The sequence below is a fragment of the Sabethes cyaneus genome, chromosome 1, assembly GCF_943734655.1.
Source record: "Sabethes cyaneus chromosome 1, idSabCyanKW18_F2, whole genome shotgun sequence".
NCBI lineage: Eukaryota > Metazoa > Arthropoda > Insecta > Diptera > Culicidae > Sabethes > Sabethes cyaneus.
The window spans coordinates 103,619,585-103,634,953 of record NC_071353.1 but is presented as its reverse complement, the minus strand read 5'-3'; the positions used below and the strand labels follow the sequence as shown (position 1 = coordinate 103,634,953).

The 15,369-nt window shown below is 41.0% G+C and overlaps 1 protein-coding gene across 1 annotated transcript in view; it reads right to left on the bottom strand.

The window, feature by feature from the left end:
• The window catches only part of LOC128732726 (partitioning defective 3 homolog), a 179,060-nt gene that overhangs the window by 62,583 nt on the left and 101,108 nt on the right, over positions 1 to 15,369 (bottom strand). The gene's annotated exons all lie outside the window — the stretch shown is intronic.

Genomic DNA, 15,369 nt, shown 5'->3' with positions numbered 1-15,369 from the left:
GTATAGCAAGGAATTCCTGCACAGGTAGCCGGGATTCACTTACGATGATCTGTGTACCGTGTGTAACGTGAATCACCATTGTAATGAGTTTATGCCGTTCAAAAACTTCATTGTTTGGAAGTGCTGCGCACAGGTAGTCGTCTTTTTTTTTCAACGACGATAATGAAGGGAACGTTCTGTGAAGGTATTTGGTATATAGAAGCAGGAACTAATGAACGGTGAAGGGAGTAAACTGAACTAGAAACCCTTAGGTACAGGGTGAAATAGTCGAGATTAATCACGATCATGAAACATGAATGGAGACGTAACCCTGAAGAAAGCTTTGCTTGAAAAACAGTTCTAAGTCAGTTCACATCTTCCAAGTACATGTAAGCCAACTTTTTTGCACCTAAGGTGGTACAAAATAATTATTTTTTTCCAAAACTTACGATTAATTAGACAACCGAATTAGATTAGCACGCTAAGGAAAAGTTGAATGATTAGAAATATACCGAATGCCGATTAAATTATATCCAGTGACATTTTTCCTAAAATTCTCCCTCCTCCGTCCGTCCAAAAAACTCTGACAATTATTAGTACTCATCCTCATAGAGAGATTCCTTGCATTTACGTAACAAAATGTATGCTCTGCGATGCTTGGTGGAAGAGTTATCCTGCATAGGGTAATCAACCTATTTTGGACCCCTTCAGCAGCTGTACATAGTTTGGACACTTCCATTTGATTTTGCTGTAAGAGTCCAAATTATGTACAACTGCTAAGAGAGTCCATAATACGTTGGCTACCCTAAATGAAAACAATTGTAAAAATTGTCATAACCATGAGTGGAGTGGATGAGTAGTAATAAGTGTCAGTATTTTTTGGACGAGTTAAATTAAAAATGGGTTAATCACAGATATGTCTGCGTATTTTTCGCTTAGTCAGTGTATTCTAAAATCAATAGGAAATAGATCTAGGAAAATACTCCCCAAACCTGATTGTAAATTTACTGTAAGGACCCCGGAAGCCATTAAACGAGTAAGAAAGTAAATATTTTGAAAGATGGTCTTCGATTGATTGAAGGTTCAAGAGTCCAAAGATGTCAGCAGCTACTCAAGCGGCACGGTGATAGTGAAATTCTGTTTTCGAACGAAAAAAATTGTTCGCGACAGCGAAAAATACGCTAAAATCCGCCTACCGTATGAAACACGTGCTTTCGAAGATTCGAGAAGCATCTCCAAGCTGCCTGCATCTGCTAGCAACGTACATCGAACACTTCGAACAGTACGAGGCACTTCTTTCCTATGCCAGCAATGTATTTCGTCGAACCTTCCCGAAGTTGCCCGAGAAGACCAGAATGTCGCGCCGTGTAGTATAAATACGGGCGTTTAACAGAATGCGAAAAAAGAAGTATTTCAACCGTCTTAGAGACAACATCGATTTAACTACCGTGATAATAACAACAAGTGATTAGAACTAAGTGAAAGTGCCACATTGTGCAAAGGTATAGTTAAATAAAAGTAGTGTTAAGTAAAAGTGATCTTTTCCCGACATCCGAAAGAATTCCAGTTTGGCGTCGTCCCTAGTCGGTAAACCGTTCCGACTAGGATTCAATGTTTTGTGTGACCCTTCCACCCTCTCCGGCGTCGCCTCTGGACTCTATCCCTTCGCAGTGGTGTGGCACAAATTCATCCAGCTGTGCTTACCGTGACTTTTGTTCCAACGGCGGTAAGAAGGCACCGCTCACCCACCCGCCTTCACAGGTTGGCATTGGTGCCAACAAAAATGTTCCTGCTACAGGATAACCACAACCAACAAAATAATTGGAACTAAGAGGCGAACCAGCCGCAGGCTGAAAACCTCTCAAATATATAATAAAAAAAATAATCGGATATATACAGCACCTTTTTCTGAAATTGCTTGGGACAAACTGGCTGTTCGAAGGTTCCGGAAAGTTTTCAGAGTGATGGTATGGGGATGTTTCTCCAAAAAACCATTGCTGTTCATTGAACCTGGTGTTAAAATCAACACTAAATTTTACAACGACAATGTTTTAAAGAACCATTTGCTTTCCAGCGTCAAAAAAAACTCTACAAGAATGCACCATACTGCTTCCGACAAAATTCTGCACAGTCTCACCAGGCAAAATCTGCATAGGTTTGGTATGAGCTATGAGGACAATTTGCTGGGCTTTATTTCTTAGATAGAGTGACCAGCTTCTTCGCCTGATTTGAATCCTATCTACGCATGAGGTTTCAGGATAGGCAAACTAGAGAGAACCAAAGGGTTGACTGTGGCTATTTTCAAGTAACGTTTAGAGAAGATTTGGAATAAAATCCCTCAGGATCTTGCACGTGCCAACTGTAACGCTTTTCAACAACCATCGGAACTGGTAATAATTAAAGCAAAAGGAGTATGATTTGAATTGGACTCCGACAGAGTGTAGCAACGAAGAGTGGTTATGTCAGCCCTGAGCGTTTCTTCTGTTAGGGGCGGCTCTTGGTGGCTTGACGATTGCTCTACCAAATCTACCAAATGCGCGGTTGTACTCCAACGGCTCACGACAGCGTCTGGTCCAGAGCGGTAGGCTGAATTGAGAAATATGTTGTCTCAGCAGTGCACCTAAGATGATGGCAGCCACATCACAAGACTCGATAGCGTGGTCCTAGTAACCTATCTACGTAAAATCAACAAACTTCGACTTGGAACATTCGGTATGGACAAAGGCGACGAAATAAGGATATTGAATGGATGTTTGGTACCTGGACCTGGATCGCTGAATTTCGTGGGTGATGACAGGGTGCGACTCGATCAGTTAGAACCTCGAAAGTTCGGCATAATGGCACTGCAGGGGATCTGTCGCAAAGGAGAGCGATATATCTTTGCAGTTTCCCGAGGCCTGGAAGCCCGACATGTGTAGGAATAAAAAGGAAAATCACGGTCTCAAACGAACGCTAGGTGGTCGACAGGCGGAAGCAGTTCTTCGAGGACTACTTAATGGGGATATAACCGAAAGAGACGGATCGGAAGTTAACCTAAGAGTGCCTATAAATGATAATTGCGTGCCGGACCTCGAAGAGATCCAGCGAGACATCGATCATCTGACAATAATAGATCCGCCGGAAAGGACCAACTCCCGGTACATCTCTACAAATATGGCAAAGATCCCAAAAAGCGTACAAATGGCAAAGAAGCACTAGCAACGGCATTTCACTGGATAATTTAAGGAATTTTGGGAAGAGGAAGCTACCGGAAGAATGGTTGGAATGTGTGGTTTATTCCATCTGTAAAAAAAGCGGTCGGTATTATTTGCTGTAATTACACGGCATTACGCTGATCAACGCCGCCTACAAGGTGCTATCCCAGATTTAGTTATGTTATGTGTTAAATTTTACTCCGAGAAATCCTCCAGATATATTGGGAGTACAACATGCCCACGTATCATAATTTAGAGGATTTCAGGGCAGCATACGATACAGTCCAACGCGAACAACGATGGCAGACAATGCACGAGAACGGTTTTTTAGACAAACTGACGCGGCTGAGCTCCCCCGGGAGCGAATACGCTACGTGCGTGTTTTGGGAGCGCTCTCGAATCTTTTAGAATCGCGCAGAGAGTTGCAGCAAGTGGATAAACTGTCTTGTATATCATTCAACATCGTTATTGAAGATGTGATCCGACACGAGCGGACATCGAAACGAAAGAAATAATCTTCAGCAAAGATAGCCAACTCCTAGCCTTCGCAGACAACCTCGATGTTATTACTGGCAACCTTGGGACGGCGGAGGTAATCTACGCCAAACTAGAAATATATGGTAGGAGGTTCCAGAGAAAACAACGTTCGCTTCTAACGGACAATGACTATTGATAGCGATTAGCTGGCTGTGGTTTATGAGTTTACGTAATTGGGATTTCTAGTCGTCGCCGACAATAAAAGGAGTAAGAAGATTCAACGACGCATTCAAGTTGTAATTCGAGCCTGCTTGTACCTTCGCAAGGAGACGCTTCGATCAAGGAGCATACGACGCCGCACAAAACTGACGATGTGAAGGGCTTCATAGTCGCAAGGTTACCGAGTCTGTTTTGACAAACAGGTGGTCGTGAGTTCGAATCTTAGTAGAAACAGACCATTCAATGCCAAGTAACTTTAGCCTGGGTTTATTCTCAGGCCACTCATTACCCTTCCTCCATGCTGAATTCTATATTACCCCGATGAAGTCTCTTGAGAGTGCAGAAGTCACTCTTATACTTATAGTGTACCGGTCAAAGGAACGCATCGAGTTCTCGCCAAGGACATCTTTAATATAGGATAGCACTGGTAGTGAGGAACGAGTGGGTAAAGTGGAGCAAGCTGTGCAGGAAGGATAACCCACATAGAAGCACACATAAAATTTAAGAATCGTATCAAATACCCGGCTGATAGCACACCAGATCAACGAACGATACTGGTCGCAGGAGAGTCCACACAGGACAAAAAAGCAGACGATGTACTAAACGGCAGTCCTCTATGGACTTGAGACTGTAATTTTGCTTACGAAAGACATACGTGCACTTTCATATTCGTATTTTCGAGTGTTTTAGAAAGCATTAAATGCACTAAATGATAAAATTATGAATGGTGGCTTGGCGGGGGAACCTTTTACAAGGAGGGGTGTTTTAGTAAAAATAAATCGGAAAAATTGAATTTCTTCAGATTTGTGACGTTCATATCACGAAATCCTTACCACCTAGAACGATGCCTTCTAATACAAAAATATACGCGAACTCGAGATCTTCAAAGTTACGTGTGGCATTTTACAGGATTTGCTCGCTAGATGGCGTTTATCTGGAAAAAGCGATCTTTTTTGGTCTCAAATTTCTGGGTTCTACTCGTTCTACTTATTAGATAGACAAGATATGAAGTGAACATAGTCCGGTGGTAGATAAAACCTTGGTAAATGGTTCAGAATTTATCCACCAGGTGGTGTATGTGTACCATTTTATAAATATTGGTGGCAGTGCATAAATTTAAGAAAAAAAAGTTAATTATTCTCGCATTAACGCCATCTAGCGAGAAAGTCCTGTGAAATGCCACACGTAACTTTGAAGATCTCGAGTTCGCGTATATTTTTGTAGAAGAAATCATCGTTCTAGCTGGTAAGGATTTCGTGATATAAACGCCACAAATCTGAAAAAACCGATTTTTCCGATTTATTTTTACTAAAAGCCCTCCTTGATAAAAGGTCCCCCCACTAAGTCGCCATTCTTTAGTTCATCATTTAGTTCATTAATTACCTTTCTGGAACATTTAAAAATTCGGAAATCCGTCAAGTTTTCACTGAGATATAGCAGTTTGAATTTTGGGGTCAAATTGATCCCAATGTACAGATAACGTAAGTTTTTCAATAAAATTGTCGCAAAACACAAATTTTCGATTTTTTGGTCAAACAACTTCTATAATAAAAGATCTCCGAAGGACACACCTAGTCGCGAAAGAAGTAGATTAATTCATTGAAAAATTAAAAAAAAAAGTTAAAGCTTCTCATAGTGGCCTGGGGTCAAATTGAGTCCAATGTACAGACAAAGGGTTAATACACTACAGATATCCCGAGGTCTGAGCATGCGAGGTCCACCGTGTGATCCTAGTCTGACTGTCAAGGGCCTTCTAGGTTTTGGAATTGACCAATATAAAGACCTCAATGTCCAGCTGGTGAAGATGCTGGAATACAGGAAATTGTATAACGTATCACTTGATAAGAGTATTAAAGTGTATACCCCATCAAATTCGTTTCAAACAACTTCCGTCCAGTCTGCTCTGCCTAGCCACTAATGGATGGACGAGCTTTGGTTTGCCTTTACGGCGTTTTGTTCCACGGGTTAAGAACTACCTGAAATAGTTGGGTTACGCCCACCACTTGTTTCGATAACAGGCAAGGTACAATAAGTGTGGGGAGAACCATGTGGATAACACCGGTGATAAAGGTGCTGCAAAGTGACGTTATATTGTGGGGAGACTCCACTTACCGCGCATGAAAGTTTGGAGTTTAATGCTACAAAAACATCTTCGCAGAAAAGCACAAAAAAGTCGCACCCAGTAATTTAATTTCCTTGAACTATGAAGCTTTTTCATTTGAGATGGAAACTAACGATCCACAATACAGATCTTCTTTTGACATTGCAAAGGAGTGTGCAAAAATCTTTCTTCGCCTAGACTCCCTAAGCAAAGGCCGATTCCGTTTGTGAAATTTGAACTTTTGTTTTTTGTCGACCAATTATCCTAAGAAATTCAAACATTTTAGCTTTGGTTTGAGCTACTTCTACTTTTTTTCGCACATTTGTTCGAAAAATTGTTCTAATTGTTTGTTGGTTTGAACATCCATGTATTAACAGCGTAGCCAGCGCCACCAGCTAAGCTTTGCTGGTGCAATAGAAAACTTTACTCAAAAACTTTTCGATAAAAAAAACTCACCCAATCGAATCCAGACCAGTTGGGCTGCAAGATGAAGTAAATCTTGCCCCACATGTCCAAGATTGTATTAGCAACCTTAAGAGAAGGTAAGTTTTCAAAAGCTATATAGCATAGCATAGCATGGCAAAGAAAATTAAGAACTTCACACTTATAACTTACCAGTTAGAAACATGAAAAATTAACTGAAAACGCTTACCTGAAAAGAAACAAAATGAAAGAGAAATTAATAAACTTGCTAACATCGCGGAAGTACTTTTATTGTCTAACATTTCTCGTTTCTACATATGTTTACGCTTTTCTGATGTTAAATCACAATTTTGGCGTAGAACAAAGGCTTACGAGGAGGTGGGCTGACATTCTTAAAAGTCTACAAATGCGAGCGTAAGCGTGAATATTTCATTAAAATATCTGGAGTTATTTCCTTCACGATCTTTCAATTTCTCAAGCACAGATGATACAATTGTACACTAATATTATATTTTCATGATTTGAATTTTGTGGACATTCTTTGATAGAGCTCGTGATGTAAGGCCGAACGGAACAGAGTGGGAGCAAGATTGGCATTCCTCGACTTTGTCTCAGGTGAAACCTCCTGATTTTGTGATAAACATTAACAAACAATACATAGCATATTATTATCTTTATGTTTTTTCTTTTCACATATATTGGTTGTAAATGAATTAAAGTTCATTCAAGGTTTCATAGCAAAAACGTTCCGAACATAGTTTTACGTTAACTGCGGTATGTCTGTGGTCAGATTTTTTCAACGAGCACGAGTATAAATGTTTAACCAGTAGTTTCCTATTAAAATAAATAAAATAATTTCAATTTAACAAAAGTGTTTAATTTTTAATTGTAAATGACAAAATTGTTTACAAGTTTTTACTATCAAATGTAATAAATGTGTAGGTACTCATTTTTCGGTACAGATTTCTAGATAAAAGCACAGAGGTTTTTGACCTCAGCCACCGTTGCTAGTCGTTTCGCAACTGTTTCGTCTTTTCGCTCGCGTGCACCTTGGCCAGGCATCAATTTCGTCGGAATGCACCGACCGTAGGACCCAGCACAACATTAAAATGTCGAAATTGTCTCCCTTGAGCATACATTTTCTCGCATTTTCTTCGTTCGTTCCGAAGTGCCATAAGCCCATGCCGTCCGGTGGATGGCTGCCGAGCCGATACGCGTGAGTATGTGTGTGGCTTGCGAACGATTCTCGTCTCGAGGTCTTACTGCAAAGGCCCGATGTTAGAGTACCACCAATTGACAAAATTATATTTACTATACATCTAAGGAGGACAGGGCCACAAGCTATAGCAAATAGTCATTTATGGCGAATCTTATCCGCCCCGCACGTACCCTTGGTACTTTATCGCCCTGAATCGGTCGAGGGATTACGAGGCCCATGACCTTCTATTGTGTTTGTCCTACTGATCAGAAGCACCAGCGAACCGTCTAGGTTTTTCGCGACCCAACCGAGCGTAGTAAGTGTTTCCAAAGGAAGCCACAGATAGTCACGGCGATCATAACTTGCTTTGCAGCAAAAAGTTACGTGACTCAACCGTAAAATGTTTGTTTTATTGGGCACTTTAACTATATTGTTAACCGAGTTCCATCACCTCGCCTCACATAGGTTAAGTTTTGCTGACTCTTTTCACAACAGTGAAATCCTACTAACGTGGTCACATGAGAAATGTGCCCAAACATGAAAGACATCATCCGCGAAACCGGATGATCAACCGAAGAACATAATTTTCCGCCATAATAGGCCTGGATCACGCATCTTGATGAAGGATTGGCTGACATTGTCTGATGAACCCGTTGCTGTTTAATCTCAGTCTCCGGGAGGAACGAAGGCGTTTCCGGGCCCCTATTTCAACCGATGCTGATCCGCGTGCGCGCTCTCGATTACACGTAGGGGAACGTTCCAAAATAAATAACACGGGAGATTTCAATGATACTCCAGAGGGAAGACCGCTTCTAAAGAAGAATTCCGCCGGATTATAGTGATGATGACGATGATGAATAAAGTGTCTCATCAAAAACCACTCGTCTCATCGGGGGCGGGTGGGATGAAATTTAATTCGAATAAATAAATAAATTATACAACGCGATCAAATAAGAGCTCGGTGTTGTTGAGGCTCGCATTCATTGTTGTTGCTGGTGCTTTTGTACCATCATGGTGCGACCGAGCGGAGGGCAGAGTCTCTCCCTCTATCTTCCGTCCAACCCAGTCGCCGCGAGGTGCTCCAATGTATGTATACGGTACAGAGAAATCGTGCAAGAACTGTATAACCCATACAGAGGCAACCAACCAGCAGCACCGAGGGGTGCGGTCTCAATAGATTATGAACAAACCAAAACAAAATTGTTGAACGCTCAAGCTGTGAAGTGAGCCAGTGTAGATGAAAAAAAAACTGGTCGCTCTGTGCTGGGAAGCTCGGTTTTCGGAAGGAAATAGGGTAATGGTTATGCTGATGGCATGTATGTTAAAAGTGCATTGATCGGGTGTAGTGATCGGTGATAAAAGGGTAATTTCCTGGGTTTGCATTTGGTTTCCTCATGCCAGTATAACATGATCTACAATTAGCATTTTCATTGTAACATCAATGATATAGGCATTCCTTTGATTAAAATCCCGGTAAATGTAAAAATGGAATCCAAATCCCATATTATATGGTTTGGAAAGAAGTAGTTTAGAGTGTTTACACTGTATTTTTATCGCTGTCAGTTTTTTGAATATTGGAAAACATGGCGTCATCCGAAAAGTAACGTCGCGAATTGCTTTTGCGCAAACAACCGGAAAATCCTCAACTCTCTCATCGGGACAGCGGACAACAACTTGGAATCGTGCAGTCAACGGTGAATAGTGTGATTAAACGTTACTACGAAACTCTAAGCACTGAACGGAAGGAGAAAGGCGGTCAGAAAGGATGATCCATTAGTGATCAGGATCACAAGCGTGTCAGTTTCCTCCTGGTTTGTCCTATGTGTACACTTTACCGTCGTCGGTATCGCATGGAACAGAATATAGCACATTTGTTTGTTTCCCCAATGCGACAGGATCTTCCATTTTGCTGTAGACACATTCCAGCGTTACGAGACACCATGAGCAACCGTTTTTTCGAAGCAAATTTGTTCATATTTTACCAACAGTCTGACGAATATCTTTCAAAATAGGTGTTTTGAGATGCTATTTAGTAGTACTTTCTCAATACGAGGGCGAAATATTTATTATAATAAGCATCATTGAATAGTGGCGGAATACTTTTCGTTACGGGACACCATCGCAGAAAATGCGTATTCTGAACATGATTCAAACATTTGCAAAACTCTGCTCTCTTTCAAGTTTTTCAAAGTCGACATGTTCCGAAAATTTTTAGCTGAAGGCAGCCTGAAACTCAAAATGTAAAAGTATATTCAGGTTTTTGGTTTAGTTTTTAAGATATAATAAAAATCATTTCGTTTCGTGAAAAAATTTAAAACGGTAAATAAGGTTCGTCTAGATGCGAAAGCTATGCTTTATTTGCGCTGCACGCCAAAATGGTATTAAATAGCAAATATTCGAAAATTAGGTATTTTGTTTTACTTCAGACGTATCAGTTAACGTATCATAACGCATAAATTTAAAAGTTTTTAAGCAACTCTACTATTTCATGCAACATTAACAACTCATGTTGCGAACTATAACTATAGCATAAGTTGCTATAAAAGACTAATTTTGCCTATTCTTTAAAATAACTTTGTTGAACTTGCAAATTATTCTACAGTCATAAGACAGTTATATAAAATATAAAAAAATAAAACAGTTGAAAAGGGTCATTAAAAATTTCAAAAAAGAAACGCTAAAAAAAGTAGCTGAAAATGATGCCGTTCGAAGTACGACACTTACTATGCATCTTGCAAGCTAAAAAATGTTCTCTGGGCTAGGCTGTCTTGCTAGTGTGCTAAAAAAGCTGACTAAACAACTTTCAGAAACGGAAATCCTAATTTTTAGTCTATTCAAGTATTTTAATGATAAAGTATTGAAGTAAGTCGAAAACGGCGTTAGGTATAAATGTCTTTAAGACTTAACCCTTCTTCTTTATCGAGAGACTTTCTTTCTTTTTCATTAACTTTTTTTTTTGTTTTCGGGTACAGTGGGTTGTTAGCCTCAGGTCCCTATCTCACTGACGTGGGTGCCACCTTAAGGTGGGAGGAAGCCACTCTGTCCCCTTCACTGTTAGCCTACAGTAGCCGAGATTGCGTACCCCAGCCGGCAACACGTGGACGTAGGGGTAGAAGTTAGTAAACAGAGGTTATGGAATGCACATGTTCACCCTTTGCCTGGAGCCACCCTTTGTCGAAAAACTCTGCAGCAGAGTACAAAACAATTAGGTTGATTTGTCTATTTTGGATAGGCTTTACGCGTACTTTATTTTGGTTACTTCTATTTGATTTTGCCGTAAATGTCCAAAATAACGTACGCGCAACGTCTGCCCAAAATAGATAAATCACTCTACGGGGCTTGTACAACGATCCTACTGACTTTGGCAGCACCATCCAGTCGAGATTCGAACATACGACGACTGGTATCATACCTCGTTAGGTATTACTACTCAGGCATCACACCTTTTTTGCGGTGTCCACCTTTCATATAATGTGTCCGTTTTTCTGTACAATGTCTAAAAAATATGATTACTAGGTAATGTTTTTGATGTTAAAGTATAAGTTTTGAACAAAATTTAGTAGTAGTATGGCTATATAAAACAGAGATACTTGTGTAGATATTGAATTTTAATCTTGAGGTGCCCGTCTTTACCGCACATTCCCTAATATTACAATATATTATTATATTGTAATCATATTTATGCATACTTATAGTAAATACATATTTACTTGCATTCGGTCATCAAAATAATAGATTTGTTATCGTCGATAAAGATTAGTTGAAACATGATGTGATAAGTGCTTTTTCATTCAATTACTTTTTGCGTTAAACAAAACGTTACGGGACACCATTTTGAAGCACCTATTTTATTTTACATAGAAATGCTTATCAAAAGTCAAGCACAGCGCGATTCTGATTGTACATATATGATTAAGGAAAATCCATAGTTTCAAAAAATTCGGATTTAAATTCTCTGGTATATGGAAATAAATGCAAAATTTTCGTTACGGGACACCATTATAAAAATACCTGTTTTTAAAGGCCGCTTATCTGGAAAATGCTTTCATTTTTCAAAAAACTCTGTATGAACAAAATGTTACCCTAGTAATGAAACATGTTTTGACGATACACAGTTTTAAATTATTTTGGCTTAAAACTATTGACAGAGAATTAATTGCAGCCTTGCCTAAATGATGAAAAAATCTATATTGTTAACCTCCCACTTGCAAGGTGGAATGTGTCTGTAGACTTTAAACTTGATCTTTTTTTTTGGCGAGCTGGATATCATGTTTCCGTAGGATTTTGCTTAGCATTTGACTTAACCGCGCTACATTCAATGCTTGAAGTATATTTTATTTGTTGTTTGTCATTAGTGCTCCCTGCGGTTTGAACTCAAATTATTATAATGTTTGTGACCTCGTTGTTCGGTGAGTTTATTGATAAACCAACGTGAGTAATTATTTGCTTCGAACATATTTTTGCTATTTTCATTACTTGTGGGCGGTTGTGTCCATGTTTGTTGGTTGGAAAATGGGTAAATAATCTGTAACATAGACCTCATACTGACCGTTAGCAACAACTTATCCAGCAACTCCTGTCGCTCTCCTTTCACTACCAGCCGGAATACGAGCAACCTTAGCGGAGATCCAACCCCGGTGGGAACTAAGTGCCTATACCGACAAAGAAACCATTCGAACGCTGAGTGTTGCAACGAGGAATAGCCTTGCTGGCCTTGAGCTACACCTCTTGATGGCTTGACAATTCCTCAACCAAGTGCGCGATTGTACTCCAGGTTAGGAGCGGCTCACGACAGCGTCTGTTCCGGAGCTGACGGCTGAATTAAGAATACAGCTAAGATGGCAGCCCCATCACGAGACTCGGTAGCGTGACCTTTGTAAGGCAACCTGCTCAAACCAAGCATTCAAGAAAATTTGACTCGGAACATTAGGCATGGACAAAGACGATGAAATTATGACATGGAATAGATGTTTGGTACCTCAGACTTCAGATCGCTAAGCTTAGTGTGTGGCGACAGGGTGCTTCCCGTTCAGGTAAAACCCCTAAAATTCGGAATCGTGGCACTCCCAGTTGGCTTCGAGGTATGACGCAGGCCTAATAATCCAGTCGTCGTATGTTCGAATCTCGGCTGGGAGAGGCTGTTAGAGTCAATATGATCTTAGCAACTGGCCCTGCAATTGTCCTGTACCCTAACAGCTGGCTGCGAAGTCTGTCGTATAAAAACAGAAGATCAAGTTTCGATAACGGAATGTAGCACCTAGGCTTTGCTTTGTTTTGGCACTGCAGAAAATCTGCTGCAACGGCGAGAAGGTGTGGACTATATCCGTGGCGGCATAGCCCAATTTTACCAGAGTGGTGGAGCGACCAACGAGCTGAGATCGGGTTTGTAGCTATGGGCAAAATACAGGATCGCGTGATGGACTGGAAGGCGATCATCATGACGGTGTGTTTGTTGAGCATGAAAGGCCGTTTCTTCATCTACACCATCAAGCATTGTCCACGCACCCAAAGGTAGACCCGACGACGATAAGGAAGAATTATATGCACAGCTGGAGGCAAGGTACGATAGCTGCTTGCCACGGGGAATCAAGATTGTCATTTGGGGCTATGAACGCCTAGATCGGTAAGAAAGCGATGTATAGACCGGTGATCGGGTCACATAGCCTGCCACCGACACAAACGATAACGATTAGCGATGTATCAATTCTGCAGTTTCCCGAGTCCCGGTCATCAGAAGCACTTTCTTTCCTCAAAAAGATATCCACAAAGCCACCTGAAAATCATTTGATCAACGAACATAGAGCCAAATCAACCACATTCTCATCGATGGTCGGTTTTATCGAACATCACTAACATAGGCTCCCAAAGGGGGCGGATTTCGACTCGGATCATTATCTAGTATCTAGTCTAGTACATGTGCGCTCAAAACTCTCGACGGTTTATACTTCACGACAAAGACGCTCTTCGGTTAAACATTGGTCAATTAGGCGAGCCGCGGGTACTGGATGAAGCTCTACCTTTCTCTGTGAATCTAGGTGCTTCGACCGTTGTCGAATGCTTGGCCGTCAATGAGGCCACATCTACGGTACCGTCGAGTGCACGAAATGATTGGTTTTTTAGATGGGAATGCCAACAAAGAGGAAAAAAGAGCTTGGAAAAACTGTTTAAGCATTGCCACAAAAGAGAATTTGGCCGAGTATCGACCAACGCGAAACGAGTTGATCACGATCCTGAGGAGCAGTGGTTGGAGAATTCGCGAAAAACTTAATTGTTTGAATTGATGAACATCCCGCATGAACACACATTATTGATTATTGCTTTGCTTCGCTTCTCCATCCAACAGTTATAAATTTTATCATGAAAATAACCGCATTGTGAACATCGAAATTCGTTCAAAAATTGAATGTTGAACATTGAGTGTTTTAGCCGATTTAGCAGGTATAGGATGTCCGGCGATGCCCCAAAGTGTTCCAAATCACTATAACTATGAAGAGAAAATAGCTGTGTGAGTTGCTTTAGAAGCAACAGAACGTGTTATTTCGCACTGTCCAGTAAGTTATTCAATATCGTTATTGAAGGTGTGATCCGGCGAGCGGGCATTGAAACGAGAGGAACGATCTTCAGCAAGAGTAGCCAACTCCTAGCCTTTGCAGACGACCTCGACATCATTATTAGAAATCTCGGAACGACGGAGGCAATCTACACTAGACTAAAAGCGGAGGTTAAGAGGATAGGGTTACTAATCAATGCGTCCAAATCAAATATATGATAGGAAGAGACTCCAGAGAAAGCAACGTTGGCCTCCCAAGGATAGTGACTATTGACGGTGATGAACTGGAAGTGGTTGATGAGTTCGTATATTTGAGATTTCTGGTCACCGCCGACAATAATACGAGTAGGGAGACCCAACGACGTATTCAAGTTGAAAATCGAACCCACTTTTCCCTCCACAAGACGCTTCGATCAAGAGCTGCTGACGATGTACAAAACGCTAATCAGACCGGTAGTCCTCTACGGACTTGAAACAGTAACTTTGCTTACGGAAGACATACGTGCACTTGCCGTATTTGAACGAAATGTGTTGCGGACTATTTTTGGTAGAGTACAAACGGAAAGCGGAGAGTGGTGGAGGCGTATGAGTCACGAGCTACAGGCACTGCTTGGAGAGATTCCCATCGTATACCTGGCGAAAGTAGAGAGACTACGGTGGGCCAGCCACGTCGCAAGGATGCCGGACGACTGTGCAGTGAAATTCGTTTTCTCCAAGAACCCCAAGAACCGGCACTAGGAATAGAGGGGCCCACGTGCTAGATGGCTCGACCAAGTTGAAGCCGACTTGCGTATGTCGAGACGCGAAACGAGTTGGCGACGAATAGTCCAGGACCGGATACAATGGAGAGGAATTCTTGATACGGCAAGAGCCACGACAGCTCTCGACTGGTAAAGTAAGTAAGTAAGTAAGTAAGTAAGTAAGTAAGTAAGTAAGTAAGTAAGTAAGTAAGTAAGTAAGTAAGTAAGTAAGTAAGTAAGTAAGTAAGTATATGGCTCATTGGTTATAGGCGAATTCGTTTCTCAGTTTTCTCATGATAATATCAGTTGCCGATACTCGGTGTATATATTCAATTTGCGAATTCTCTAACCTCTGCTGAGGAGGAAAAAGTGCCAAAAGAAGGAGGGAATCCGGGAAGAGCTAGAACAACCAAACCGGGCTAATGAGACGTGCAAGTTTTATAAGAAGATGAACCAATTTCGTAAAAGACACACACTGAAGCCTGATA